Below are 6,417 nucleotides of genomic sequence, written 5' to 3'. Positions count from 1 at the left end.
TATGGTGATCCTCAACTTTTTTAAATTCTATTTGGTAGACAACTTTTATCTTTCCTCTATTTGGTAACCCTTTACTTTATTTTTTGTATTTTCTTTGACCTTATTATATTTTTAAATTATTTTTTAAATAAAAATTGATCTTTTTAATTACAAAAAACTGATTATAAAATGAAAAAAAAAGTCAAACCCTCCCCCCACCATAATCACCCATCCTACCACTTTCTTTGGTAACCTTGTTTCCGGCGCCGCCCCCTCCCCTTCCCTTCTCCACTTCCGGCGCCCCTCCCCTTCCCTTCTCCATTTCTGGCACCCCATCCACTTTCCTTCTCCATTTCCAGCGCCCCTTCCCTATTTCCGGCGCCCCCTCCCCTCCCCTTCTCCATTTCCGACCTCAGCCACCCCAACTCCCTACCCCATCCTCAATTTCGACCCCCTCCCCTTCACGCACCTCCATCCTTTCCACTTTTCTTGTAGGTTAAGGTTTCAGGGAAATGGGTTTCGTGGAGGGGGCACCAAAAACATGAAGGGAAGGGGAGGGGTGCCGGAAACAGGGAAGGGGTGCCGAAAATGGAGAAGGGAAGGGGAGGGGTCGCCGGAAATATGGAGGGGGGGCCGTAAATGGAGAAGGGAAGGGGAGGGGTAGCCGAAATCGGTAACGGGGATGGGGGTTAATATCGAGAACGGGAAGGGGAAAGATGTGGGGAGAGCTGGTTTTGGGGGTGGCGGTGCTTGCAGGGGGTGGGGTTGCGGTGGTCACAGGTTGTGGGGTGGGGGTCGTAGCAAGAGGTCGGAACAGGGTGAATAGTAGTGGTCAGATGCTAAGGGAGGGGAAAGGAGGGTGGGATGGGTGGTAATGGTGGGGGAGGAATTGTTTTTTTAAAAAAAAATTCAAAATCAGTTTTTTGTAATTGAAAAATCAGTTTTTAAATTAAAAAATGATTTTAAAATGCAATAAGGTTAAATAAAATAAAGAAAATAGAGTAGAGGGTTACCAAATAGAGGAAAGATAAAAATTGTCTACCAAATAGAATTTAAAAAAGTTGAGGGCCACCATATAGAATTTCCCTATTCTATTTCTCTTTGGCCCCCTAAGAGAAACCTTTTGGGTAGGACACTCTATCCTAGCTCTATACTTAGCAAGCCAATCCATTCCCAATATTACATCAAAGTCGGGTAAGTCGAACTGGATAAGATTAGCAGGCAAATCAGATCCTAATATGGTAATGGGTATGTCTTGGTATATGGAACTACAAGGAACTACTTCTCCTGAAGGTATTGTTATGAAAGTTTGACACAAGATTGAGGGTTTTAGACCTAACTTTTCAACAAATGAACTAACTATGAAAGAATGAGACGCCCCAAAATCAAAAAGCAAGTAAGCAGGGTTAGAGTTTACTTGGAAAGTACCCGTCACAACATTGGCGTTGGTGTCTGCTTCATTCTGGTTCATAACATAGATTCTTCCATTGTTGCCTCGAGCACCATTTCCATTGCCGTTCTGATTGTTGTTTCCTCCATTTGCTCGATTGTTATTCTGACCATTATGCTGAGTATTGTTCCCCCCTTGAGCATTCGGAGTCTGACCCTGGGAGTTGTTGTTGTTATAGGGACGGTTATTATTGTTCTGGTTCTGATTAGGCCCATGACCATTCCTATTACCCCCATTGTTTCCATTTTGTCCATTATTCTGATGCTTGGGACACTGATTAGCCTTATGTCCTTTCTCTCCACAAGCATAACAAGTTATTGGGTCTCCTTGACAGGTAAAACCTGGGTGGCTTTTGTTACACTTTCTACAGGTAGGGTTCTGGGTACGGGATCCCTGCTGGTTTGATCTCCCCTGACCTTGGTAGTTGCTACGATTCCCTTGATAATTACCACCACCATTAGTGTGATTATTCCCCCATAATTATTGTTACCCCCATATCGAGGTTCTTGTCATTTCCATGGTCATTTTGGTTGTTAGGTGGGTCTTTTCTCTTATTTCTCCCCATAACTTCCTCTTCACGCCTCAAAATCCTCTCAATATTAGAAGCCTTAGCATAAGCCTCTTGAAAAGTTGCAGAAGTTGCTCCCCCAAGTCTAGTCTGAATTCTAAATGCTAACCCATCCTCAAACTTTTGAGCCTTGGCTCTCTCATCTGGCACAACATTAGGGCAAAATCTGGCTAACTCATTGAATTTTGGGCATACTCTTGCACAGACATAGTACCTCCCTGGTTAAATCTAGAACTCATTGTATTTCTGCCTCCTAAAATGTTCATGAAAAAACTATCCTTAATAGCAACCTTAAAAGCATTCCAATTAAAGTTTTCCTGAGCTCTAACAATAGGTCCTTGACTCTCCCACCAAGTGTCTGCATCCTCCCTCAAATAAAAGGTAGCTTGGTCTACTTTTTGAGCTTCAGGTGTCCCATTAGCAGTGAATAACTTATCAAAGTCCCTTAGCCAGTTCTCTAAGAGTAAGGGCTCTTCCTTTCCTACAAAGATTGGAGGTTTAAGGGTTGCTAACTTCTTTCCATAGCAGCTTGTGGGTCCTCTCCACCATTATTCCCTATTTGGTTTTGCAACACTAAACCCATACGTTGCGAAAGTTGTTCTAGAGATCTCAGTCTCTCAAGCAATTGTTCAGGGGTTTCACCATTTGTTCAAAAGTCCTCCTACGAGATCTAGTGTATACTTGATAGGTTTGCATACAATTCCTGCACATTAGCATTGGTATTACTACATCTATTCACCATACATGGTCTAGCACATCGTTTTATTTACTCAATACAAACTTTCATCATAAGAAAATTGCATGCCTCAGCCAAACTATATTCATCATAACATTTCGAAGACAATCTTTGCATGCTTCCATCAAATTTGACAAGTAAATAACAATTATAACAAGAACTTAAACTCTATTCAACTCAAATAGTCAAATAATAAGATTCCTAATAAAAAACACATAAATAGGAACTTAGAGAATTTTCAATACTACTAATGAACTTAGTCTATAGACCTTATTATAAATATAAATTTCTAAATTCCATGGTTAAACGGTCATCTGAGCACAATATTTTCTTGTAGTTACAACATTTAAGCATATAAGAACGAAAACAAATAATTAATAAGCACTTGAAATAAGTGCTTTCACATTAAGGCACATAAACCCTTTTCGATCCCACTCTCACAATTTATTTTAATGTTTATTAATACCTATATTATTTAACCTTAGACTCGTAATTATTTAACACTTTTATTAACTCCTAATTTATATTTATTATATAACCTAAGCTCTGATACCAATTTGTAACACCCAAAACTTTATTCAAAACTTTATAAAATATTCTCTTTCATTAAAATATCTGACCAAACCTTTGGGTGTTACCGCCGCATCTATTGTTCAAAATAAATGCAAGGCTAATTATTAGAAATAAAAATTTAACTTACAAACCAAAGTATCAAAATAAACCAACTAAGTTGTCTAATTTAAACCAATCCAAAACTAACAATCCAATAACAGTACTATAACATTTATTAAACTAGGTGAACTTAAAAACTATAAATTCACTCATTCCTGCAACGTAGTCCCTTTCACCAACCGCACAATATAAATAGGAAGAGAACAAAGAAAACAAAAACAAAAAATTAGCGATAGCTAAGTAATTACAACTCCATCCCGTAAAATAATAATAGTTATATTTTAAAATAGTTTTTATAACATACATACAAATATAATACAATGCAGACAAGTATAACATAAAACAGACATGTATATGTAATACAAACAAGTATATAACACACTTAGTCAATTTATATACTCCAAGTTTATATGATTCACACAACATCAAATTTAATTATTAGAGGGAATCGAACGTCAGTAGGCCGGGACTAATCCCAGTAACCACCTACTTCAACATGGGTCGTCACCCAATAATTTAAGAGCAATGGCCAATATCGTTTTGCAGAACGTCCCTAGTGTGCACACCCCTCACTAATCTAATGGGTATCCGCAAAGCGCACTAATAGTATTAGGAGGAAGACAATAAATAGTTGTAACATAATAAAAATCAAGTACTGTTCATCACCTATGGAGGATCCAAGTCCACAGGCTATTTCCCTCAATAATATTTCCACTTTACGTGATTAATATATTTTTAATAGTTATGACACATCAAATATCACATTAACATTAACATGAACGTCTTTAGTTCAAATAATATTTTCACAACTTAGCCACTTAATAAAATTATAATAATCAATGTCCATAATTCATGGTAACCAATATATCCATCATTAGAGCCTCATAGAGTCACAGTATATATCAACTTATAATACCGTTCGTTACATCATTAACACACTAGTTATACCCATTAAGTACATTATCAATATTAGTATAATTTAAATACGATGGTATAATTAGGTATATTATAAATCCAAATTCATAACAACAATACCAGTAGATACATATATATTATACGCAGGGATAATAGTACTATAATAATAATAATAATAGTTTTAGTCATAGAAAGTACTATACTATTCCTGTCACATAATATACATCTATCATAAACATAGAATCACATAACCACATGTATTACACATAGCACATACAATTCCTAACGGGATTCTAGTTGTTGATGGACATTGTGAATTACCTCGAACGCGTCCCAAATATAGCAATATCAACTAAAAGTCGCCTTCTACGAAGTTTCCGTCTACACCAAATAATATTACCTAAAATTAGTCACTTAATATAATATCCCGAAAGAATAATCAACCAAAGTTACAAAATTAATAATAACAAAATCCGAAAACAAAGAAAAACTAAAAAATTCCTACTAGAAAAAAAAACGTGACAATTGTCATTCTTGGAAGAAGAAACTTTTTTTTTTTTTTTTAATAAGGTTTTGATGTTGTGTGACAGCAAAATCACAATACCTCGTGACTTTTGCTGCACACCCTGACACTCCTCTTTCTCTATTGCTTTTTTTTTTTTAAAGCTTGGAGTAAATAATCAAACAAGTTCTTGGGCACGCAGAACCAGATGAAAGAGAAGGAAGAAGAAAGAAGAAAAGAGAAAAGAAGAAGAAGAAAGAAAGAAGTAAAAGAAGAAGATCGGTGCCGGATTCCGGCTAAGTCGTTAGAATCGCGGTATCGGGCATTATAAATTTTTTTTTTTTCTGGTTGAAACCTTCGAAGCGCAACAATGGTGAGTTTAGATCTGAAATTTAGAACTTACCAAAGAGATGAAGAAAGTGAATTACGTGGGAATTTTTGGGTGTTTGGGAATATATATATATATATATATATATATATATATATATATATATATATATAATATATATATATATATATATATATATAATATATAATATATATATATATATATATATATATATGTATGTAAATCTAGGGTTTCACTAAAAGATAAGTATTTTAAAAATTCAATCCTTTCCCAAAACTAACTCAAGTTATAATTTCAAAATTTTCTTTTCTCTCTATTTTTCTTTTTGAACGAAAAATCTGATTTAAAAAAAAAAAAATCTGATTTCGAATTTTTTTTTTCAAAACATAAAAATCTGATTTAATAAATAAAAACAGTTTCATAAAAAAATCTGATTTATTATGATTTTACTTTATTTTTTCAAAATTTTATATTTATAAAATCTTATTATAACGAAATAAATTTATAAAATAGTTATAAAAATTTGGGATATTACAAATAGGCATGATAGGTAAGAAACTTTGACGATCTCTTCAAGGTTTGTTTAGCAAAGGCATTATCAACTTCAATCAATTGCTTTTTTTTGTGAGTGATTGTCACATTTAACCACTGATATGAGACAATATGTATGAATTTGAGAAGAAAGTTCAAACCAACACCCAGCCGTATACTATTGCCCCATAGTCAATCTAAGTCGATCCAATTTCACTTGACGTTTAAACTCTTCCCCAATCCCCTTCTAAATTAAAAAAATCAAGCCCTAAATATTCATTCATCGTTATTTCTGGAAAATCCCTCTTTTTCCATTTCTACTGAAACAAAATCTGAAGAAATTTGCGAATTTGAGTCCACTTTCTACTCAATAATTTCCAATTTTTTCATTTTGTCTCTCCTAATTTTGATCTCGCCATGGTTCCAAAGCTTCTCTCTATGTGTCTTTTGGTTCAATGAAATTATTTTGCGTGATTTAGGAGATTAATTATGTTGTGATGATTGATTTTGCAGGTTGCGGAGAAGTTTCTCTATGTTTCATGGTGGACGATGAAATGGGCCGTGGTTGGGAGTTTGGTAAGGAGAGAGAAAGGAATGATGTTTTATGGGAGCCGCATGGAAGATGAGGAGAAATTTTCGCCCGAGTTTTCTACATGAGCCGAACATATATAAGAGCTTGTGAAATAAAAAGAAGGGAGCCATAACATGAACCATC

This window comes from Beta vulgaris, chromosome 2, assembly GCF_026745355.1.
Source record: "Beta vulgaris subsp. vulgaris cultivar EL10 chromosome 2, EL10.2, whole genome shotgun sequence".
Taxonomy (NCBI): Eukaryota; Viridiplantae; Streptophyta; class Magnoliopsida; order Caryophyllales; family Amaranthaceae; genus Beta; species Beta vulgaris.
This window is presented reverse-complemented; position numbering follows the sequence as displayed.